General features: G+C 39.9%; 1 pseudogene; it reads left to right on the forward strand.

Annotated features, from left to right (window-relative positions):
- The first annotated feature begins 18849 nt into the window (after positions 1-18849).
- LOC128126726 (uncharacterized) lies at positions 18850-19936 on the forward strand (annotated as a pseudogene).
- The last annotated feature ends 7185 nt before the right edge of the window (positions 19937-27121 follow it).

The raw sequence follows: 27121 nt of genomic DNA on the forward strand, positions 1-27121 counted from the left end.
GATTGGAAACCAAGCTTACAAGCTCGAATTACCTGAATAACTGAATGGAATTCACAACACTTTTCATGTGTGTTATTTGAGGAAGTTCACGGGAGAAGTTCCCGATATAATTCCAATTTCTGAATTGAGAATTGATGAGAACAAAAGGTTGATTGAAGAACCATAGGCAATTGTTGACCGAAAGACTAAGAAGTTGCGACACAAAATGGTTGGGTTAGTGCTTGTCCGATGGAAACACACGAATGGGCCGAATCTCACCTGGGAGACGGAGAGTGACATGTTGAGTCGCTATCCGCATTTGTTTGTTGATGTGTGATTCCGGGGACGGAATCATTCTAAGGTGGGGAGAATTGTAACGCCTGTGTTTCCGGGCTTGCCACTTTTAGCAATGTAATAGTCTAGGTTAACCTTTGTAACCCGTTTTGAAATAATAATAAAATTGTATTATTTGAGTATTATGTGTTTTGTGCTTAATTGCTTAATTATGTGGTTTGATTAATTAAGAATAAAAATAAGCGTCAAAATTTAAGTGTAAAATAAACTTAATATCTTTGGTTAATGTTGTAGTAATTGAAACGGGGTTTCCGAATATATATAGAACGCCCAAATCTGACTTCGTATGAGGAAGTTATGATTTATCGAAGTTCCGGCTTAGCGATATACAGCCTGTTTTACTCGATTTGAGATCGAGCAGTTGTTAGCCGAAGCAATCTAAATGAGAATCGAAGATCTCATTGTTGGTATTGAAACGATAAAAAGTTAGGCGAGAACGGACGTCAAACGAAGAAGTTATGAATTTATAACGAAAGTTTCTGTCGCGGCCTATTAAAAATAATTAATAAAAATAAAGTCAAAATTAGCCGACGGAGTCTAAACGAAAGTCGTAGAGCATGGTCTCACCTTCGCGTGGATATAAAGAACGTCGAAAACGGAGTTCGTATGAAGAAGTTATGAATTTCTGAAGTTTATTAACCATTTGGTATTTAAATTTAATTCAAAATTCGGAGGTATTATCCGAAGCCGAGTCACCCGTCTGACCCGAGGTACGCCCCGCATACGCGAGAACGCCCCGCGTACTCCGGTAGTGTTGACGCTTCGGATGACGCATGCAATGACGATTTCGGAGCCCTGTACGCCCCGCGTACAGGCGTACGCCCCGCGTACTCCGAGGCTCCAGCCTCTATATAAAGGATCCGAAGACAGCCTTCTTTGTTGTTCAATTTCTTCTCTTCTCTCTAGTCTTTTGCATCGTTTTTCGTGCCGAAGCTATCCCGAAGTCCCGGTATCATACTCTAGCCCCGAGGCAAGTCCCGAGACCCCGAAGATCCAGAGAAGTGCGGTTCCCGAGTCGAAGCTCTGCCCGTGAGAAGTTCGATTTTTGTGAAGATCTTCCAGATCTGCTGTGGATTACTACTTTTATAAGCCGTAGTGCTGTCCGATCGTCTTCTGATCAAGTGAGTGTGTAGTTATTTTCTTCTAATACAATAATACGAAGTATTTTATATAAAAATACGTGCTATGTGTATATATTTGGTTGTGTTATGTGTGAATGAGTATTCACTCTCTTCTATCTTACAGACCTGCTTATTTCTTTATGAGATATGTGTTATGTGTGTTGTGCCTCATCTGTTATGTCATATATGTGTTGATTAAAGCATGCTATACAGGTTTTTAAACTATGTATACAAATGTATATTTTTATCTACTAATATGTTGGGTAGAACATGGGTAGACAGTTGGTGTGTAATAAACAGATGAGAGGCCTCGTTGTTGTTTGATTGAGTCATCTAGCAGAGTTTAGATGACGACCACTGGCTATTCTAGACAGTCTTGTGGAAACATTAGCAGGTTCACCACCTGTAGGTGTTAATGAACTTGGGTGTTCATTCGTTATACTCCATCCCCCTCATGGTTGCCTTATTTGACTTATATTGCTGAGGTACCCCCGAAGCATGTGTTGTCGCCCCGATGAAATATTCTTAGACTGGGTCCCTTATGTTAGTTGTTTTAGGGACATTAAGGCGAGAATAACGGGAATGGGTAATTAGGTTATTGTTGGTTGGTGAAAATTAAATATGATATTTATTGTGGGTTGAAAACCCTATATGCTCACCAGGCTCCCAAGCCTGACCCACTCAGTTTTAAATTGTATTACAAGTAGTGGCGGAAGGGCATGAGATGGATGAACCATCAAGTTGTTTTGTTTACAAGTCTGCATATGTTTATATTTGTTATATGACTTGTAATGTATTCGTTTATGCTTATTGGTCTGTATCGGAACATGACACCCCGAGTTTTGATTATAATGAAAATACATTTCTTTTATGAAATGCTTCGGTAAACAATGTTTTATCATGTTTTGTTTTTGGGAACAAATTCCGCAACTCTTTCAAATCAAAAGGATTTACTCTGAAAATATTTAAAAGCATAAATGAAAATCGGTCTTTTCTGGCCGAGATTTTGGGGATGTCACAGTATCCAAATCCGATCTTGGAACACCTTCAGTCCATGACTGTTTACACCGAACACCAACGTTTTGCCCAAACGTTCCTCCTTTCGGTCATTTTTCTTAGAAGCTTCGCTTTGAGCTTTCTTTATACTTTCCAAAATAGTCGAGACAACTTCAATTCTCAACGCTCTTGGCCTTTTCTTTTCAAGATTGACCTTCCGACTGAGAGCATCAGCAACAATATTGGCCTTATCGGGGTGGTAAAGTATCTCACAGTCGTAGTCCTTAAGTAATTCCAGCCAGCGTCGTTGCCTCATATTCAATTCTTTCTGACTAAAGAGATATTGGAGACTCTTATGATCAGTGAAAATTTTGCACTTCGTGCCATAGAGGTAATGCCTCCATATTTTCGGTGCGAAAACTACCGCTGCCAACTCTAAATCATGAGTCGGGTAGTTCTTTTCGTGCTCTTTCAGCTGTCGAGACGCATATGCGATCACCTTATCCCTTTGGGTCAAAACGCAACCCAATCCAACCCCAGACGCATCGCTATAAACAGCGAAGTCTTCAACCCCATCGGGTAGAGAAAGTATCGGTGCCTCGCATAGTTTCTTCTTTATTCTCTCGAACGCTTCTTTATGCTTATCACTCCAAGCATAAGTAGCTCCTTTGTGGGTCAAAGCTGTTAATGGACTAGCGATCGAAGAAAAGCCTTGGATAAACCTTCGGTAATATCCGGCTAATCCCAAAAAGCTTCGGATCTCCGTGGGACTTTTCGGTTGTTCCCACTTCATCACAGCTTCGATCTTCGCTGGATCAACCATTATCCCTTCTTGGTTGACCACGTGACCCAAAAATTGGACTTCACGAATCCAGAAATCACATTTGGAGAATTTCGCATACAACTTCTCCTTCTTCAAGACTTCTAACACTTCTCGTAAGTGTCTGCCATGCTCCTCTTGGCTTTTTGAATAAATCAGAATGTCATCTATGAACACTATCACAGATTTATCAAGGAACGGATTACAAACTCTGTTCATCAAATCCATGAATGCTGCCGGAGCATTGGTTAGTCCAAACGACATAACCAAGAACTCGTAGTGTCCATATCGTGTTCTGAATGCAGTTTTCTCTATATCATGCTCCCTTACTTTCAGCTGATGATATCCTGACCTCAAGTCGATCTTTGAGAAATAACTTGAACCTTGTAGTTGATCGAATAGGTCATCAATCCTCGGCAACGGATATCGATTCTTTATTGTTGCCTTATTCAGCTCTCGGTAATCAATGCACATCCTCATGCTTCCATCTTTCTTCTTTACGAATAACACCGGAGCTCCCCAGGGTGATGAACTAGGTCTAATGAAACCTTTGTCCAATAACTCCTGAAGTTGCATCATTAGCTCCTTCATCTCCGTCGGTGCTAATCGATAAGGTGCTTTTGCAATTGGCGTTGTTCCAGGCAACAAGTCGATACGAAATTCTACTTGTCGATCGGGCGGTTATCCAGGAAGATCTTCGGGAAATACTTCCGGATAATCACACACAACAGGAATATTTTGCATCACCTTCTTTTCCTTCTTAGCATCGATCACAAATGCTAAGTATGATGTACACCCCTTGGTCAAACATTTTCTGGCTTTCATTAGAGAAATGATTCCAGAGTTTACTCTGCGTTTATCTCCGTACACCATAAACGATTCCTTCCCAAGTGGATTCACTTTCACTATTTTCTTCTTGCATAAAATTTCAGCATCATTGGCGCTAAGCCAATCCATTCCCAAAACGATGTCGAAACCGTTAAGTTCGATAGGCAATAATTCCTCGTGGAACTTATTCCCATTCAAGTCAATTAAGATGTTTTTCATACAATAGCTAACAGGTACAAACTTTCCACTAGCAACTTCGACTAATAAAGCATTATCTAGTCTATCAATAGGCAAAGCTAGTTTTCTACCAAATTCATGCGATATAAAGGAGTAGTTGGCTCCAGAATCAAATAAAATTTGGGCAGGTAATTTATTAACGAGAAAGGTACCTGAAGCGACATCAGCTTCATCTTTAGCAGCTTCCAGTGTCATCTGGAATGCTCTCGCCTTTGGCTTTGGCGGAATGTTGGGTCTTGCTGCTTCCTTCTTTTTCGGACAATCCCTTGAGATGTGCCCCTCTTCACCACAACCATAACAAACATTCTTGGTGAAGGTGCAGTCGTTGGCATAATGCCCTAGCTTTCCACATTTGAAGCATGTGGTTTCCCCGCCACACTTCCCATAATGCTTCTTCTTGCACTTGTCACGCCATTTCGCTTATACCTTTCCTCCGCTTCCCCTCGAACTAGACTTCGAGAATTTACTTTTCTTGATGGACCCTGAAAATCCATCGATTTTCCTTTTCTCGCCAACCTCTGACCTTTCCAGACCTTTTTCCCTGATCTGGGTCTCAACATTTCTAGCAGCCCAGATGGCGGCTTTCAATGTGGTTGCTTGCTTAACCATTGGACCATAGTCCGCTGGTAGTCCAAGGGCGAACTTGTTGACCTTAGAGAGTTCTGTAGGCACCAAATATGGGATAAACTTCATCTTTTCTGTGAAACTTGCAGCGTATTCAGTAACGCTCAATTTCCCTTTCTTCAAATTCTGAAACTCATTACTGATTTCCAGAAGGTCCTGCTCGGAGCAGTATTGCATTTTTAGTTGTTCCACAAAGTCTTCCCAAGACATTTTGCTTGCTTCTCCCTTGGGCGTAGAGTCAACTAACAGCTTCCACCAACTCAACACACTAGATTTTAGCAGAGGGATCGCGAGAGCGGTCTTCTGCCTGTTGCTGCATTCGCAACTTTCAAACATAGTCTCCATTTCGGAGACCTAGTCCATAACTTGCACCGGCGTCGGGCTTCCGAATAGACATGGTGGTTTGGATGCCATGAAATCCTTGTACTTGCACCCACGACCATCATTTCCTCCATACTGGTTATTGCGTCTAACCACTGGTTGTTCGTCTTGACCAATAATCCCACTAAAGTTTTCTCCTCCAGATTTCCCTCCATTCTCCTCGGGCTCTTCCGCTTGAATTGACGGTTCTTCACGATGCTGCCTAAGCAGGCGTCTTGTTTCTTCCATCTGACGATCCAACATCATTTGAATCATCATTTGTACACCAGCCATTGTTATCGGCTCAGGTGCATCAGCTACAACAGGTACTTGTTGATTTACAGGCGGTTGATTCCTGTTTTCATCAGCATTTCCAACTCCGCTTCTTGTTCTCACCATTTTTGATCAACACACCGAATAATTTCACCTTATTACTCCAAACGATTACATGCTAGTTCTAATATCGTATACATACGCTTAGAATGCTAAACACATAAACCTTCAGATCCGGTTGGCAACAAACCGTAGATCCGAACAAATAATATCATATATGGAAACATATAACATTTAGCACATAAAAGCATTTTAGGCAACCTTCCTAAAATAAACTAGTGCTCGTGTCTAAAATTTATCAGACACACATCTCACAATCTCCACTTTGCATACTAAGTTTAAATATAGAAATCCTACAATTTCCTAGTTCGCTTAAACTAATGCTCTGATACCAACTGTGACATCCCCAAAATCTCGGCCAGAAAAGACCGATTGCATTTATGCTTTTTAAAACATTTTCAGAGTAAATCCATTTGATTTTTAAAAGAGATGCGGAATTTATTCCCAAAAACAAAACATGATAAGATAGATATTTATCAAAACATTTCATATAGAAATATGATTTCATTTCATAATCAAAAGTCGGGATGTCATGTTCCGATACAGATCACAAAGCATAAACGATTACATTACAAGTCTTTAAACAAATATATACATATGCAGACTTGTAAACAAAAATAACTTGATGATTCGCCCATCTTAAGCTCTTGCGCCACTTCCTGTAAAACAATTCGACTGAGTGGGTCAGGCTTGGTGTAACGTCCAAAATTTCAAAGCAATTAAAACTTTTCAAAATCATCCATTTTATTAACGTTGTTACAAAAAGGTTTTCAATACATTATTAAACAGAGTAATTTCCCAGGTTCATATCATAAAACACCAACACGAGGAACGGTACGATCACGCCTTTGCCATGCCACAGACTCTTGAGAACCTGAAACATAAAACCACAACTGTAAGCCCGAAAGCTTAGTGAGATACCCCCAGAATACCAACCACATATACGCCTTTCCAGGCCCTGACCTTCCGGTCCATGTGTCTCACGGGACTTCCGTCCCTGCTGGGTAAACCTTCCGGTCCTACCCACGCCGACCTTCCGGTCCATTACACAACATAATCGCCTTCCGGCCCATAACATATTGCCTTCCGGCCCATAAGCATAAAATGCATATACAACATAACAAATAATCATATAGCAGTTCATAGACAACAATCGATCAACAGATCACATATCATAGCATTACTCTAAGCAAGATACCGGTCTAGCCGGTCACTAGCATAACATTACCCTACGAATCAGTCAACATACTAAATGCATACATACGCCTTTCCAGGCCATGACCTTCCGGTCCACATAGCAAAGCCTTACGGCCCATAACATGTAATGCCTTCCGGCCTATATCATAACAATGACAAATACCCGGATTTCCATCCGATAAACAGGGTCGGCCTTGGTGCCATAAACCCTAGCGATATAGTGAGGATAACTCACCTCGAAACTGCCGACTGAACAGATAGCTCAAGCTGCTCCGATCACTGATACGATCTCCACCTCTGGACATCCACCAAATGCACTGAACTCAAACAATAAACAACAATTACCAAAATACCCCTGGAACCACTGGTCAATCCTTGGTCAGAGACAAGGTCAAGGTCAACCCCTGACTGACCCTACTCGCCGAGTCAACCCTATGACTTGCCGAGTCCCCATACCCAGAACTTCACTCAACCCGCGATCTAACTCGCCGAGTCACCCCAAGACTCGCCGAGTTCAACGACTCTGAGTCCACTCGCCCTTAACCCACCGATTCCTTAAGATTCCCTTTCTACGCGTCGAGTATCCCCTTTTTACTCGACGAGTTCCTCCTGGATGAATCGCGGGGCCACCCCGACTCAACTCGCCGAGTCTGAAGAACAACTCGACGAGTCCCAGTTAATCTTCAAGCTACTCGCCGAGTCTGTTCATCGGACTCGGCGAGTCCATGCCATGCAACCGCTCAAACTGCCTTCTAAGGTCAGAACTGCTCCAACCATTCATAGGTCTGGCCTTCCTAATCTGATTCATCACATAAGGTCCTCATTTCGGTGCTCATAATACACTCCATGACTCATAAATTACATTTTGACCTAAGGCATAAGGATTCCAATCCAAAACCTTCATCAATTCCCGAAATGCTCAGGCATGGGACATTCTGGACCTCCAAAGGTCCCAATACAGGGTTCCAATCGTTTGGGGGACTAGGGTAACATTCAATCTAGTCACAAAAAGGTTCCATAAACCCTAATCCATATACACATCAACATAGCAGAGTATAACTCGAATTCTTACCTGAATAATGTGCTCTCTGTGTCCCCAATCCTCAGAACGTGACTTCCTTTGTTGCTCCCTTAATCAAGCCTTCTCTTCCTTGCACAATAACTCTTCTAAAATCAACAATGGCCTTCAACCTTGCTCCAGACGCTCACAATCAATTTAGGGTTTCTCTCAGAAGGCTAGAGTGAACAATGACGGCCATAAAGTCCCTCATATACGTCCCAAACCTGAACGGTTAGGGTTTCGCTAAACAGCGTGGACTCGCCGAGTCCATATCCGGACTCGTCGAGTCCAGTCGCGAACCCGCGACCAGATCTGCGATCCTACTCGGCGAGTCTGAGCTCCAAATCGCCGAGTCCCCTTTTAAAACACCCAAAATCATAATTATATCAATATCTAGATTTCCGGGCTATTACAACTCTCCCCCACTAGGACTAGACTTCGCCCTCGAAGTCTCACTCTGAAAATAGCCCCGGATGCTACTCCCACATCTCACGTTCCAGCTCACAGTTCATTTCCGATCCCCTCCGGTGCTGCCACTGAACCAACACCAGAGGTATTTCCTTATACCTCAGAACCTCGATCTTCCGATTTCTGATGACCACTGGTCTCTCGGCATAATTCAGGCTCGCATCCACCTGAATGTCTTCTAATGGGACCACTGCCGACTCATCGGCTATATACTTTCTCAATTGCGACACATGAAAAATGTCGTGGATTTGTCTCAAATCTGTGGGCAACTCCAAATGATAGGCTACCTGGTCTATCCTTACAATCACATGAAAAGGCCCAATATACCGGGGACCCAACTTGCCCCTATTCCTGAATCGAAACACTCCTCTCCAAGGAGTGGCCTTCAGGAGTACGAAGTCACCAACCTGAAACTCAAGCTCGGACCGGCGTCTGTCTACATAACTTTTCCTGTCGGCTCTGGGCGGTCAATAACCTCTGTCTAATCCGCTAAATCTGCTCTGTCGACTGAAGCACGGTCTCTGTACTACCCATCACTCTCTGTAACCGAGAATTACCCAAGATGCAACTCTACTCTCAATCTCAACAATCACTCGACCCATAAGGGTTAGGAAACCAGAAACCACCGGATCCCCAATCCAAAGCCCACTTTGTCCATAACGGACCGACTGAGAGACCCATTCTCACTCTCAGAGCAACTCTCACGAGTTCTCCTCTTGCAATCACATACATCTGCTGAGCTAGCCCCCAACACCCGCAGGTTGGAAGACCCGATACACTGCTGATATCCTCGAACGTCTCCCAGGATGAACCACTAATATCCACCCTATACCCTGATCAGAATCACATTGAGAAGTCAAGATTCTCTCTCCCCCTGCATCCCTTCTGAGCCTCGACAGACATCCCAAACCGGATGGGTTCCTACTTCGCTTCCGCGAACACGATGCTCAAAGCCATACTCGAAATACTCTAACCATAACTTCTGCTCTGCATCTTTCACTTTCATGAACTTGCACTCCCCTTCGGAGTTACACACCTTTCTCTTTTCCTTTTCCAAGGAACCCTCTTGGCCATAATGCCACTCCAACCAGTGTCACGGTGCTCGCCCCAAGCGACACCACCCTGTTTGCGTAACCGCTATTCACATACTTTGGCTCTCATTGCAGGGGATCTCAATCTCATGCACTCTCTCCACTCATCAAAATCACTGCCTCAGCTAAACAAGATCACTAACCCGGGGCCAGACCTTTCCAATGTAATCACACTGCAACCTACACAATCCGAAATTTCAAACCGATCCAACAATACCATCAGAGTCCCCAGCATGACTGGACCGACTCTCATAACACACACTAGCCACTCGGGGCTATATCTCTGTGGGTCCGTACACCCATACTCTGTGAACCCTCAGGTTCTAACTCTAGGAACCTTCCGGTTCCAACTCTAGAAACATGCACAACATAAATCTCGTGGGATTAATGCAGTACAACCCATCACGTACCTCAAGCATACAAATACTCTGATCACATAACCCCGGTTACTTACTCAAACTTGATCCCGGCCTGCTCCCAGGCCTCCACAATCAAATGCCCTAGGTCTGTATCCTGCCCCGCATACCCGACACTCGCTCTTGTCAGCCTATACTCTGAGCTGACAGAACACTGCTGAATCCCAACAGTTAAGCACCCTCACATACTCATCGATCTCCCGGAGAATTCTCCAATTCTCCCCCACTTAAAGCACTGACTAACAGCCACCGCTCGCCATTAACGACCTTTCAGAACAATCCTGCACAAAGAGAACATTTACACACTGACTGTTTCCCACAAGCATAAGCAACCCTCAGCAAAACACATCTCCTCCCTGATCAATCCGCTCAAAAGAATCCGGTCTTTCAATTATCCACTCCACGACTGCAGATGCTACCCGACATTCAACCCAGTGCCGCATCTCTACTATCAACCCTCACGAATGATAACCAACGGAATTCCCAAACAATAACCCGTAACCAAACCCACAACCTGCAAAAGGATGAATACCGCATCGAAAACCGCACAAGGCTACCGGCACCAAAACACCAAACTATAACCATACCAAACCATCAGGGAACAACGAATGCCAAAGCGAAAACCTAAAACGCCAATCCATAACCATGCCAAACCCGCGAAACAACGAATACCGCATCGAAATCCACACCAGATACCAGCACAAACAATACGCCACAATCAACGCAAGATAATCAAGACATCAAGAAAGCATCATACCTGCAGCTGCCTCCGGCACTGCTCCGTCTCCCTCTACCGCAAGCTGATAAGCACGACCCTGAGCCCTTGGGGCTCCGCTCCATCCTGTCCTCCTCCTGAACTCCTCAAGGTGGCCGGTGCTAGAGCCTGCACCGGTCCTGCAGAAAGATGTGGACAGTTGACCCTCAAATGTCCAACCTGCCGACAGTGATAACAAATCCTCAAGTCCCGAATCGGCACTGACTGTCGACAATCCCGCGCATAGTGCCTCTCCTTTCCGCACTTGCGACATGCACCACCGGACCATCAAACTCCGGTGTGACCCCTCCCACACTTCCCACAAGTGTGGCCGCTCCGATCCCCCACTCTAACATCAACGGTACTGGACCGTTTCGGTGCTGGCTGCGACTGTATCGGAGCCTGCCTCAGCTCACGCAACTGCAACTCAACCTCTAACTCACGCCGCATGGCGGCCTCCTGCAACACCAACAAGGTCTCGCACCTCTGCGCAGACACGAACTGTCTGATATCCCCCTTGAGCATACTCAGATAGCGGGACATCTGAGCCTGCTCCGAAGCGAACTCAGGGCAAAACATCACCCTCTCAGTAAACATCCTGGTGATATCAGTCACCGACTCCAAATCCTGCTTCAGCTCAGGGAACTCCCGAGCCAATCCCTCCCTCTCATCCCGCGGAACATAGCGAGTACTGAACATCTCTCTGAATTGATCCCATGAAATTGCAGCCCTTTGCACATCGGAAAATGACCCCGTAGTCAATCTCCACCAATCCTTCGCTCCGAGCCTCAATAGGTTCAGAGCACTCCTCACCCTCTGATCAGCAGGGCATAAACTCGTGGAGAAACATCCCTCCACGTCTGATAACCATCTCATAGCAACAATCGGGTCCTGAACTCTATCGAATGTGGGAGGCTTCGTAAAATAGAAGTCCCGATACTAAAAACCCCGACTAGCTCCTCCTCTTGCCACTGCTACAGCCGCTGTAGCCGCCGCGGCAACCGTCTCTGCGAGAGCCGCATATCGCTCATCAAATACTCAATCATGGCGGTCTTGATCGACCCCAAACAATTCCGGCAACTCAGTCCCGAACAATGCAGCAACCCCATTACGCAGGATCTTGTGAATCCTCGCATCCAACTCACTCGTGCTCGTCTGATTGATAACCTCCGACAGCACCGATCCACCCGGGACTCGCTCTCCAGCTCCTGATCCTGATCCGGATCCACTATCATCATGCCTCGAAATCTCCATACCGAAGACACCATACCAAACTCAGACACTTCCCACAATCCTGGGATCCAACTCTCGCAACCCTACCCTAGAGATCATGGTTTCCCTGATACGCGTATGGGTCCTGTGCTTTCAGTAGTACGGTCTCATACTACCTTCCACACCTACCCATATTTGTATGAAGTACTACCACAATACCCTAGAGAACATGCATAACAACTATCACCCTCACCACTAGAGGAACACTGAGAATATCCCATAAGGGACCCTAGGCTACAGGCATCACAAATCAGGCAACATTATCATGAATTCCTGAAGATCCCTAGCCTAACTCTAGCATGTTGTTCTATCAAGCTCAATAAAGCAAATATCATGTATGGTATCTTGGGGTTACTTACTGGCTCCGGCTGATCGTACCTCCGCGTCCTCCTTTTACTAAATTTGAAAACCATTTTAATTTCTCTTTTTAAAATCCTCCTCGATTTGAGACTAGAGTCACACGAATGTTTCCCCCAATTCACTCAAACCAAGGCTCTAATACCAACTTGTAACGTCCAAAATTTCAAAACAATTAAAACTTTTCAAAATCATCCATTTTATTAATGTTGTTACAAAAAGGTTTTCAATACATTATTAAACAGAGTAATTTCCCAGGTTCATATCATAAAACACCAACACGAGGAAAGGTACGATCACGCCTTTGCCTTTCCACAGACTCTTGAGAACCTGAAACATAAAACCACAACTGTAAGCCCGAAAGCTTAGTGAGATACCCCCAGAATACCAACCACATATACGCCTTTCCAGGCCTTGACCTTCCGGTCGATGTGTCTCAGGGGACTTCCGTCCCTTCTGGGTAAACCTTCCGGTCCTACCCACGCCGACTTTCCGGTCCATTACACAACATAATCGCCTTCCGGCCCATAACATATTGCCTTCCGGCCCATAACATATTGCCTTCCGGCCCATAAGCATAAAATGCATATACAACATAACAAATAATCATATAGTAGTTCATAGACAACAATCGATCAACAAATCACATATCATAGCATTACTCTAAGCAAGATACCGGTCTAGCCGGTCACTAGCATAACATTACCCTACGAATCAGTCAACATACTAAATGCATACATACGCCTTTCCAGGCCATGACCTTCCGGTCCACATAGCAAAGCCTTACGACCCATAACATGTAATGCCTTCCGGCCTATATCATAACAATTACAAATACCCGGATTTCCATCTGATAAACAGGGTCGGCCTTGGTGCCATAAACCCTAGCGATATAGTGAGGATAACTCACCTCGAAACTGCCGACTGAACAGATAGCTCAAGCTGCTCCGATCACTGATACGATCTCCACCTCTGGACAGCCACCAAATGCACTGAACTCAAACAATAAACAACAATTACCAAAATACCCCTGGAACCACTGGTCAATCCTTGGTCAGAGACAAGGTCAAGGTCAACCCCTGACTGACCCTACTCGCCGAGTCAACCCTATGACTTGCCGAGTCCCCATACCCAGAACTTCACTCAACCCGCGATCTAACTCGCCGAGTCACCCCAAGACTCGCCGAGTTCAACGACTCTGAGTCCACTCGCCCTTAACCCACCGATTCCTTAAGATTCCCTTTCTACGCGTCGAGTATCCCCTTTTTACTCGACGAGTTCCTCCTGGATGAATCGCGGGGCCACCCCGACTCAACTCGCCGAGTCTGAAGAACAACTCGACGAGTCCCAGTTAATCTTCAAGCTACTCGCCGAGTCTGTTCATCGGACTCGGCGAGTCCATGCCATGCAACCGCTCAAACTGCCTTCTAAGGTCAGAACTGCTCCGACCATTCATAGGTCTGGCCTTCCTAATCTGATTCATCACATAAGGTCCTCATTTCGGTGCTCATAATACACTCCATGACTCATAATTACATTTTGACCTAAGGCATAAGGATTCCAATCCAAAACCTCCATCAATTCCCAAAATGCTCAGGCATGGGACATTCTGGACCTCCAAAGGTCCCAATACAGGGTTCCAATCGTTTGGGGGACTAGGGTAACATTCAATCTAGTCACAAAAAGGTTCCATAAACCCTAATCCATATACACATCAACATAGCAGAGTATAACTCGAATTCTTACCTGAATAATGTGCTCTCTGTGTCCCCAATCCTCAGAACGTGACTTCCTTTGTTGCTCCCTTAATCAAGCCTTCTCTTCCTTGCACAATAACTCTTCTAAAATCAACAATGGCCTTCAACCTTGCTCCAGACGCTCACAATCAATTTAGGGTTTCTCTCAGAAGGCTAGAGTGAACAATGACGGCCATAAAGTCCCTCATATACGTCCCAAACCTGAACGGTTAGGGTTTCGCTAAACAGCATGGACTCGCCGAGTCCATATCCGGACTCGTCGAGTCCAGTCGCGAACCCGCGACCAGATCTGCGATCCTACTCGGCGAGTCTGAGCTCCAACTCGCCGAGTCCCCTCTTAAAACACCCAAAATCATAATTATATCAATATCTGGATTTCCGGGCTGTTACACTTAGGAGCCTGGTGAGCATATAGGGTTTTCAAACCCACAATAATTATATTTAATTACAACAATCAACAATAAACCCGATTACCCATTCCCGTTATCCTCACCTTACGTTCCTAAAAATAACGTATATTATAAGGAACTTATTTTAGGATTTTCATCGGGACGGACATTACTGCAGAGGGGCTTCTCAACAATAAGTGTCCTAAAGGCAACCATGTGGGGGATAGAGTACACCGGTGAACACGTCGTTCACAACACCTACAGGTAATGAGCTTGCTAGTGTTCCACAGGACAGTCTACAATAGTCCGTGGTCGTCATCCATACTCTGCTGAATGACTAGAATAACACCAATAACACCGAGGCCTCTCATCTGTTTATTTCACACCAATTATCTACCCATGTTCTACCCAACATATTAGTAGATAAAAATATACATTTATATACACTGTTTAAAAACCTGTATAGCATGCTTTAATCAATACATATTCCACATAACAGATGAGGCATACACACATAACACGTATTTCATAGAAAATATACATTCACACATATAACCACAAAATATATACACGTAGCACGTATTTTATATTAAATACTTCATAATATTGTGTTGGAGAGAAAATAACTACACACTCACTTGATCAGAAGATGATCCGACAGTACGACGGCTTATAGAAGTAGCGTCTCTCCGTAGATCTGGAAGATCTTCACAAAAACCGGCTCCTCGCGGGCAGGGCTTCGGCTCGGGAATAACGCTCTTCGGGATTCTCGGGGCTTCGGATCTCGCTTCGGGGCTCGGGAATAATACCGGGGCTTCGGGGTACAATCGGCACGCAAATCGAGGCGAAAGGGCTAGAGAGAATGAGGGATTTGTAAAAGAAAAGAAGCTGCTTCGGACCTCCTTTTATAGGCTGATCCTCGGGGTTACGCGGGGCATAACTTCAGGGGTACGCGGGGCGTAATGCTTCGCAGATCGTCAGCGCTTACGTCACCGGGCCCTCTACGTCATCGCTTACGACTTCGGATTACTCGAGTGCCCCTCGCTGTACGCGGGGCGTACAGCAGTACATGTTGCGTACTTCGGATAGACCGCCTCTCCTTTCTTCGGATAATATCGGAGTAAAATAAAAATAAATATTAAATATTTTATTAAACTTCAGAAATTCATATCTCCTTCATACGGACTTCGATTTCAACGTTCTTTATATCCACACGAAGGTGAGACTACGTTCTACAACTTTCGTTTAGACTCCATCGGCTAATTTTGACTTTTATTTTTATTAATTATTTTTAGAAGGCTCGGACAGGAAAACTTCGTTATAAAATCATAACTTCTTCGTCCGACGTCCGTTCTCGCCTATCTTTTCATCGTTTCGCTACTAACAACGAGATCTTCGATTCTCATTTAGATTGTTTCGGCTAGAAATCGCTCGATCTCAAATCGAGTATTCGGGCTGCATACTGCCACGTCGAAACTTCAGAAAATCATAACTTCATCATACGAAGTCAGATTTGGGCGTTCCTTTTACGCACGCTCTCGGTTTAACGAAATCTACGACTTTCGTTTAGATCGCTAAGGCTAAATATCGCTCTGACTTAAATTCATACTTTACGTCACTCGGCGTCGTGCCGGTTCTGCCGCGAAACTTCGACAGGTCATAACTTCTTCGTTATAACTCGGATTTTGGCATTCCTTATATCTCCAGAATCCTTGTTTCAACCACTACAGCTTTATGCAAAGATATCGGGCTTATCTCATACTTTAATTTTGACGCTTATTTTATTCTTAATTTAATTACATCACATAATTAAGCAAATAAACACATAAATCACATAATACACAAATTCACTAATAATACATTTTATTATTTCAAATTGGGGTTACAATGGTTAACCTAGACTATTACATTGCTAAAAATGGAAAGCCTAGAAACACGGGCGTTACAAATACAAGTAAACATACCGTTATTATCGTGTATTTCGTAAAAATCTCATTTACTCGTTTCTATCAAATGAATCACTTGTGATTTAGTTCTATTATGCGAAAACTCTTGCTATACTTTGCATGCAATAGATTTATACAAAGTATTTAGTAACACCAAAATATCTTTCGTTGTTAAACCATTTCATATATTCTAAAAACTTGTGATTTATGTTGGTCAAACATTGTGAAAAAGGATAAACTTTGCATACAAAACTATCACTTTAATACAGACTTAGTTGAGAATCCATGAGACGTGTATATCTTCAAACACTGCCTTTTAGATAAAAGGTATCGCTACAAGTCCTGTCTATAACCAGAGTCTCCCGTTCGGAGAACGTGTCAAATGTGTATAGATCTATACGGGAAGTCATGATCCCGCACCCTGGCTATTAGCTACAGTCCGTCTTTTGGGGTGACAGTTTGTCATAACGCTACGACGCATGAAGAACATCGCTACAGGCATATTATGTTCAGTATGGTTATAAAACTCATCGGATATACAACTACTATAGTACTTTTGAATAATGAATAAGTAGTTACTACGGTTATTCATTATCTAACAAGCTGAAAACTTCTAATAGGTTTATTATATAAATCTATGTTTAAAACTTTTCTAAAGCATGTGGATTGCTTCAAAATGTTAGCCTTGAACATTAAACAAACAACTATTAAGAAAATAAGGGATTTTCTTGTTTCAACTATCTACGTTTTTTTTCAATACCAATATTCTCATGCATTTCACACTTTTATAAGGAAATATGGGATTTTCTTGGAAGATATACACTCGCTTTTGGAATGGCATTCAATGTTTCTAAATCACTTATGAACTCACCAACTTAATTGTTGACACTTTTTCTTTGAAATAACTCGTATTCTCAAGGAATCGTTAAGCAGGTTTGGAAAGCAACTTTTGGTGAATAACACGCTGGCATTATTTACTTCTTTTGAAAGATATTTATGCATTTATCTTTTGAACGTGTAATGAATACAACGATGTAAACATTTTTTTTAAAAACCTTTATATATGGTGGTGTGTACTTTCCTTTCTATAAACTGTTATGATATTGAATATGACGTCCTCCGCCCCCGAACGTTTCCGCCGTTCTGGTTTGGGGGTGTGACAACTATTTTTAGTGGTGTTCAATTGGTGTTGTTGTTGAGCAAAGTCTTGTTGTTTATTCCCCTTCAAAGTTTCATAGCCGACTTGTGAGGTGGCCTCCACCTTTCGAGTCAGCTTTTGACTATCTTGCCCCCGATGTTGCTTTGTTGAAGTTTAACATTTCTGATGCTGCCACGTTCATGTTGTGAGATGGTTTTCTCCCTTTTAATTCAGATTTTGACCATTTTCCCCTAATCAATAGAGCTTTTACTTCATCAATTTGAATAATTAATTTATTCAAATTTGTCAAATATAATCTCTAATATAATTACAAATACCATATTTACACCGGTATATATCATTGTTCATTGTTTGAAAGGCTAGCTACTAGAAAACCTTTTTTATGATATGAGAAATCATATCTCTCATTTCTATAATATGATCTCCAACTTTCTTTGTAAAAGGATTGAGATTTATAACAATCCAAATCGTGTAAGATGGTTCTATATTTGAAATTACACTATAGTAGCTTGATAGTTCATTCGACTTAAAGTACGCTAACTAAAGTAGTGTAGCTAAATTCTTAAAAAAATATATTATGTACTCTAATAATATAGACTCTTGATAACCGATTTAATATATTTATAGAATAAATGATAGTCTAATGCATAAATGAATATGAACATATTTTGGATCAGATATGTCAATCCAAACGAGTAATTTTTGAAATGAAAACATCACTAAAATCAAATTATCTAAGTGATTTTTTTTTTCTAATCTTGTATACAGATCAATTCAAGTCCTCGTGAAAACATTATTAATAAAAAAATAAAAGCATTGGCAAGACGTGTTAAACGAATTCTTGTTTTCAATTTTAAATTAAGCTCAAAGAGTAATCAACGAATTAAGATAAAATAAGAATCCAATTCATTTTGTGTGACATAGAAAGAAAATTCCAATTTAAAGAATAGATGTTTGATAATTTTAGCTTGATATATGAGAAAAGAATGTTGTAAACAGCACTCTAAGAACTATACTTGGAATCAAAGCAATCTAAAAATGTAATTTTAACTTGATTAAGATAAAATAAGAATCCAATTCATTTTGTGTGACATAGAAAGAAAATTACAATTTAAAGAATAGATGTTTGATAATTTTAACTTGATATATGAGAAAAGAATGTTGTAAACAGCACTCTAAGAACTATACTTGGAATCAAAGCAATCTAAAAATGTATTTTACCTCTACCTCATTTGCTATTAATTTAAGGGTTAAATAATTGTCATTTTCCATACAAAAAAGAGATAAGATATGGAAGAGATTAATCACTTTAGTCATGAAAACCATCCATTAAAGCTCATCAACTTCAAGACAATTGTTGATGTCAGTTTTGATGGTGGTGATAAAAAAACCACAAGTCATTGGCTGCAATGCATGTGACAAGCCCATATCAAGTGGTTTTGCATATGCTTGTACCAAATGTCGTTACGTTTTGCATAAAGCATGTGCACAACTACCACCCACTTTCAACGACCCTTCCATATATCATCACCCTCTAACACTTACTGATATGAAAAATAAAGATTCTAGATCAAGGCAATGTGACGTGTGTCGTATTCGAAAGACACCTGGAGTGTTTTCGTATATCTTTATTAAGGATAATAAATACACCTTTGCAGCTTGCATCGATTGTTGTGTTGCTATAATTTCTCTCAAGGCTGAAGCTGATGCAATCAAGGAGGAGGCAAAGATCAAGGTTCAACACGAAGGCCATCCACACCACACTTTAAGCCTACAATTAAGACCTGCTGCATTCTGATGTGATGCTTGCAATTCTAAGGATGAAGGCTTATTCTATGAGTGTGATAGTTGTGACTTTTGGATCCACAAGACTTGTGCTTCCTTAGCCTCTACTATCCATCTGCCCCATCACCCGAATCACCCACTTGTTCTCGTCTATTCACTTTCTGAAAAATTCTTTAATTTCCCATATTATTGTGAAATATGCAACGAATACATCTTGCGGAATGAATGGTTGTATCAATGTGCAAATTGTAGATATTTTGCTCATATAAAGTGTGCCTTGCATGCAGAAATTCCTTCTACTGCAACGTAAGTAAAGCTTCTTTACTTTTTTTTTGTTTTGTTTTTTTTTTTTTTTTTTTTTGTGTTTAACGCTAGTTCTAAACAAGAGTATGTGGTTTCAGAGATGATGATGATGTAAAAGGTTTGCTGCATTTTCCCATGTCAAATGCATTTACAGATCCATTGAAACTACTACATTTTGAAAAGATGAGTCGAGTTGATGATGAAAAAACTAAGATTAAGCATTAGAGTCATCACCATCCATTAATCCTTACCGTTGAAGCCCAAGCAAACAACATGTCTTGTAGTAGTGATCTAATAGAGGTATGTCAGGGGTGTGTACGACCCCTCTCCTTTCCATACTATAGTTGCAAAGATGGATGTTCATTCACTCTCCATAAATACTGTGTCAAATTACCTATCAAATTACAACATTCACTTCACCCAAATCATTCGCTTCACTTGATAAACACACGGGAACATGTCGATAGATGTAAAGGTTGTTGGGGCCATGTCAACACATTTTCTGTAAAGAAAGTAAAGAACACCAACGATTCCCAACTTGAACAGTTTATTCACTATAAACCAGTTCGATCAAACATTTACTTACATCAGAAAACTCTCTACAAAATTCACTCACACTCAAACATTTACATGAATCTCAAGAAGATTTTACACACAAAGATCTTCTAGATTTAAGTATGAATACACTGGGAGAAAACCCTAATTTGAGAGAGAAGAGAGAACCAAAAATGAAGAAAAATATCTATTGACTGACTTCATCTACACACAGAACACAATATATACCTCGGGTACACAGCTCCATGGAGCTACCCATTAACCCGCGTGTAAACCCGGCTACTTGCACAATAAATACACAACACACCCAACACAAATACAAATATACACCACTTACCCTGCATAAGAATTAATGACAAGTTTGATATATCGGATACTTATTTCAACACCCCCCCCCCCCCAAACTGATCATTAATTCAAAATTTTATTAACTTTTAAAAACATCTATCATACCCAAACGATTAGAAATATATTCATGCTGTGAAATACTCAATGACTTTGTCAAAATATCTGCATTTTGATTTAAAGAACTAATTTTATTTATTTTCAAAATACCCTTTTCAATTTTTTCACGAATAAAATGCAGATCTATTTCAAAATGTTTAGTTTTTTCATGAAATACAGGATTTAAAGCTAATTTAATAGCTGACTCATTATCACAAAAAACATTAACTGGAGTTAAACCATTAATACCAAAATCAAACAACAATTTTAAAATCCAGATTATTTCACAAGCGACAGAGCCCAATGCTCTATATTCAGACTCAGTTGAAGAACGCAAAACAGTACTTTGTTTCTTACTTTTCCAAGATACAAGAGAATTTCCAAAATACACAAGAAAACCAGTAACAGACCTTCTACTAAACAAACATTTAGCCCAATCTGCATCTACATAAGCAGTAATGTTCAATGAGTTATCCTTTGTTATATGTACACCCTTACCTGGACAATTCTTCAAATACCTTAATAATCTAAATGCTACTTTTAAATGAGATTATGAGGTTTATGCATATATTGACTCAAAATGTGCACAACATATGAAATATCTGGACGTGTCATTGTCAAGTAAATTAATTTTCCAATAAGTTTTTGAAATTCAGTTATATTAACAACACAATCAGATTTATCCAAATCTGACTCCCTTTTTAAAACCAAATTTGTTTCTAAAGGAGTCTTAACAGGTTTACAACCAAGCATACCAAACTCATGCAACAACTCTAAACAATACTTTCTTTGATTCAGACAAATACCTTTATCAGTTTTAATAACCTCAATACCTAAAAAATACTTTAACTCTCTTAAATCTTTAATAAAAAATTGTGATTTTAAGAAATTCTTAACTTTTCCAATTCAGCATTACTGTTTCCTGTGATTATGATATCATCTACATACACCAGTAAAATTACAATTGTATTCTCATGATTTCTCACAAATATAGAATAATCATTCATGCTTTGTTTAAAACCAAAAATTGAAAGTGAATGACATAACTTTTCATTCCATTTCCTAGGGGCTTGTTTAAGACCATATAAAGACTTTATTAGTTTACAAACCCTAATATCACCTTTTGAATGATATCCTTCAGGTTGACTCATATACACATCTTCAGATAAATCACCATATAAAAAAGCATTATTCACATCAAGTTGAAATAGAGGCCATGAACTATGAACTGCTAAAGATAATACTACTCTTACAGAAACCATTTTAGCAACAGGAGAAAAAGTCTCGTCATAATCAATACCCTCACGCTGACTATAACCTTTTGCTACAAGTCTAGCTTTAAATCTTTCAATTTCCCCATTAGCCTTATATTTAATCTTATAAATCCATCTACATCCTATAGGTTTTCTTCCTTTAGGAAGATCAGTAATTTCCCAAGTATTGTTTCTATAAAGTGCCTCCATTTCATCATTCATAGCTTTTATCCAATTAGTATCTAAAGCAGCTTCACTATAATTTTTTGGTTCAACAGTTTTATTAAGATTTGAAACAAAACATAGATTTTCATTATCCAGTAGAGAATAGTTAACTATTTTTTCAATACCAAATTTATGTTTTCCTTCCACAATATAATCACTAAATTTAGCAGGCAAATGCACAGTACGACCAGACCTAGTAGTCCTAATAGATTGATCACTTTCAAGAGGATTTGTATTATCTTGACCACTTTCCTCAGACATTGTAGAAGTACTAGGAAACATCTCACCAGAAGAAGGCACATGTGTCTCCCCTGTCTGGTTGCTGACATCAAACAAATTAGTCTCATCCAGATATTGGTCTGCACTAGCACCATTCCTCTGATGGACATCTCTCAAGTTATCTACTCTAGAATTATCAAGTAATGAACTAGAATGCAAAGAATCATCATAGGAAAAAGGATCACTAGAGCTCAAAGGATCATTATATTTATTTGTAATTGAAGAAGATTTGAGCTTGAAAGGAAAAACAGACTCATAAAATTTAACATCCCTGGAAACAAAAACAAGATTTGAGTCAAGACTAAGAACTTTATATCCTTTTTTATCAGAAGAATAACCAAGAAAAACACATTTATCAGCCCTTTCAGAAAATTTGTCCAAATTATTTAATTTTGTTGCAAAACATAAACATCCAAAAACTCTAAGCCTATCAAAAATAGGAGAAGACTTGTAAACCAATTCATAAGGAGAAGCTCCTTTTAACACAGAAGTAGGAGTTCTATTAATTAAAAAAACAGAAGTTAAAACAGCTTCTCCCCAATACTTGAGAGGTAAACCAGATTGAAAAATTAAAGATCTAGCAACATTAAGAATGTGCCTGTGTTTTCTCTCCACAACTCCATTTTTTTGTGGAGTGTGAACACAAGAAGTTTGATGTATAATACCTTTAGACTCAAACAAATGTCTCATCTTATTATTTAAAAATTCAGTTCCATTATCTGACCTAACTGTTTTAATTTTAACTTCAAATTGATTTAAAAGAATGTTAAAAAACAACATGACACACTCATAGACTTCATCCTTTGATTTTAACAAATATACCCAAGTAGCTCTAGTAAAATCATCCACAATGGTCAAGAAATATCTAAATCCTTCTACAGTGGTCACTCTATAAGGACCCCACACATCCAGATGAATTAATTCACCAAGACCTGAAGTTACATGTTGACTAACAGGAAAAGATTCTCTAGTTTGTTTTGCTTTATGACACACATCACATGGAGGAAGAATATCATTTTCAAAATTAAGTTTTTGTTTTAAAGAAAACAAAGCTTGATCAGAAGGATGACCAAGCCTGTTATGCCAAGTGAGTTTAGAAACACAACAAAAAGATGAGGAATTATTAACCCTAAGAGAATTACCTGAAGGTTCACTATTCATGTAATAGAGACCTCCAGACTCTCTACCATTCCCCACCATCACCTTTGATTGTAAACCCTGAATTTTGCAACCATGTTCATTAAAAATGACTTCACAATTACTGTCCTTACAAACTTTATGAACAGACAACAAATTTACATTGAAGTCAGGAACAACAAAAACATCAAACAATGTTAAAGAATTAGTCATATTCATATTACCAATCTTTTCTATTTTAGCAAAAGTACCATTAGGATGACTAACAATTAGATTCAATTTAGACACATCCACAGTGTCATGAAGAAGAGATTCAGAAGCAATCATATGTTGATTTGCCCCTGAATCTACAATCCATTTCTGATTCTTAACAGAGGAACTAAAAGCTTGGAATAAGCAAGTACCTGCTATATTAGCACTAGCAGATGCTTCCTCATTAACCTGCTTATCATTTATAAGTTGCAAAAATTTGATATATTGTTCCTTGGTAAGCTGATGAAACTCAGAATCTCCAACAGAATCAGTAGAATTAGAAACACTAGAACTCCCAGAAGAAGTTGTAGCAGAATTAACAGAAAAAGATTTTTGACCATTAAAATCATTTTTCTTCTTAAAATCTTTTGGATATCCTATTATTTTGTAACGCTTATCAATTGAATGACCTTTAACACCACAGTTTTTGCATTGAACAATTTGACTCTTATTTTTATTAGAACTGTTGGAGTTAAACTTATTATTAAATCTACTATTAAAAGCAGTAGGCTGAGACTTAGATGAAGCTTGAGATGACTGAAGAGAACCCAAAGAACCATTTCTTTGGAGAGACTCTTCTCTAGACAATATAGAAAAAGCAGTTTTAACAGAAGGTAATGGTTCCATAAGTAAAATATGACTCTTAACCTGACTATATGAATCATCAAGACCACTAAGAAACTGCATAAGTTTCATGAGATTAGAGTGATCTGTTTGTTTAACAGCAGCTTCACATGTACATTCAGTGAGACTAGTAAGAGCATCAAATTCTTTCCAAAGAGAGTCAAGTCTATTGAAGTAGTCTGAAAGAGAAATTCCATTTTGTTTAAGATTATTTATTTGTTGATGAATATTAAAAACCACAGAACCATCTGACTTGTTATAAGTTTCAAACAGACTATTCCAAACATCCTCAGCAATGTCAGAATAGGCTTGACTCTGATAAATGGAATCAGAAACAGACGACAGGAGCCAAGAACAAACAACTCATTGGCCCTATCCCACTTAATTTGTTTGGATGCATCAACACTCGATTTTTTACAAGTTCCATCTACAAAACCAAGTTTATTCCTAGCCTTAAGGGCTCTAGACATAGAACTTCTCCACAATCTAAAGTTCTCATTACCAGTTAGTTTTATTGTAATAATTGTTGTAACAGTATTATCATAAGGATGGACAAAAAGAGGATCATCAAAATTAACTTGATCATCTTTTCCACTTCCACCCGGAGGATCAGTAGACCCAGCCATACCAAAAGATTAATCACAAAACTTACTACAGAAATGAGATAACAAGAGAAAAAATAAACAACGAAAAACAGATTCGAGTATTGACTTAAAGTCCAGATGGTCACTACGTTTGTCGGGGCCCAAGACAATCAATACCGAGTCAAGAAAATCATAAAGAACATACTATGAAAGCATACAAAAAACAAACAGCAACAACTGGAGTACTCAAGACATCCAGAATCTCACAAACAAATATAAGAAGAATAAAAGAGAACAAGAAATGCCTCACAGTGCTATAGTGACGATCTCTTTAATGAATCGACTCTACTTGTCCGTTCTCTACTTAGGGTTTATCGGTGATCAACTCCGACCCCTAGAGAGTTATTTCAGACAGATAGATTAATCGAATGAAGCAACACCGACGTTAGCAACACCGACGTTCAACACCAAGTATCCAGCAACTGAACCTGCAAGGATCCACAAAGAACTCACAGTACCAGGATTCTTTAAAACTTTTCACTAAAAACACCGATCTAAAGATTCAATGAAAGAAAACTTCAGATCAAACAACAAAAACTGTAAAAGAGAAACAAAAGGTTAGAAACAACCTTTAACGATGACGTTCTGGGAAAAAACAATCATCGATGAACACCAAAACGAAGAACACGAAGCCTACAGCTCTGATACCATGTAAAGAAAGTAAAGAACACCAACGATTCCCAACTTGAACAGTTTATTCACTATAAACCAGTTCGATCAAACATTTACTTACATCAGAAAACTCTCTACAAAATTCACTCACACTCAAACATTTACATGAATCTCAAGAAGATTTTACACACAAAGATCTTCTAGATTTAAGTATGAATACACTGGGAGAAAACCCTAATTTGAGAGAGAAGAGAGAACCAAAAATGAAGAAAAATATCTATTGACTGACTTCATCTACACACAGAACACAATATATACCTCGGGTACACAGCTCCATGGAGCTACCCATTAACCCGCGTGTAAACCCGGCTACCTGCACAATAAATACACAACACACCCAACACAAATACAAATATACACAACTTACCCTGCATAAGAATTAATGACAAGTTTGATATATCGGATACTTATTTCAACATTTTCATATAAATGTAAAACTTGCACATTCAACCTCGATGTCAATTGTGCATTCCTACCCAACACCATCAAACATAAATCCCACAAGCATCCTCTTATCCAAGTTATTGATACTGAGACTCCTTGTAATGCTTGTGACATGGGGTTTAGTGGTATAAGTTATGCTTGTAAGGCTTGCGACTTCTTATTAGACATGTTTTGTGCAATAAGGTCGCCACATTCCCTTGGTCATAGGTATTGAAAAGGACATGAAATTCCATTGACATATCCCCCAGTCATGGATCATCCTGAAGATTTCTATTGTGAAATTTGTGAGATGGAAATGCACCCCAAGCTCCCCCTTTATTATTGCCACAAATGCAAAAATTCCTTTCACCTCTATTTCATTACTCGAGACGATTGTAATTTAAATATTTTCCACGAGGGCACCTTGAATGTTTCATATCACAAACATCCATTAACATTTGTTCGGAGAAAGAAAACACCCAAATACGTGTGTTCTATTTGTAATCAAGATATTAATGGTCTTTTGGTCCTCAAATGTCGGGCAAGAGTCTGTAGTTTCAATATATGCTTTGGTTGTCATTATGGTAGGAAATATTGAAGGGCGATTCCATTGTTTCAATAAATTATAAATATATATGTTGGCTTCTTCTTCTTCTTCTTCTTGTCTAATATCAAGCACTTTGTGCTCGTAGAAAACTTGTGTATATATTTTTTCAATCTGTATACCTTCTCCAAGTTTGGCTTGAAGAACCATTTCAAATCACAACAATTTGCATTAGTACACCCGAACTTGATTCACTATATATAACCTGCATGTTTTTCAGTTAGATCCATTACAATCTTGTCTTTTATTTGGAGACATGCACATGACCAAATAAAATCAAAGAAGAATAAGACACATACATTACATCAAGCACCTGGTAGACAGAAGACGAAAGCACACATCC

Source organism: Lactuca sativa, chromosome 6 (assembly GCF_002870075.4).
Source record: "Lactuca sativa cultivar Salinas chromosome 6, Lsat_Salinas_v11, whole genome shotgun sequence".
NCBI classification, from domain to species: domain Eukaryota; kingdom Viridiplantae; phylum Streptophyta; class Magnoliopsida; order Asterales; family Asteraceae; genus Lactuca; species Lactuca sativa.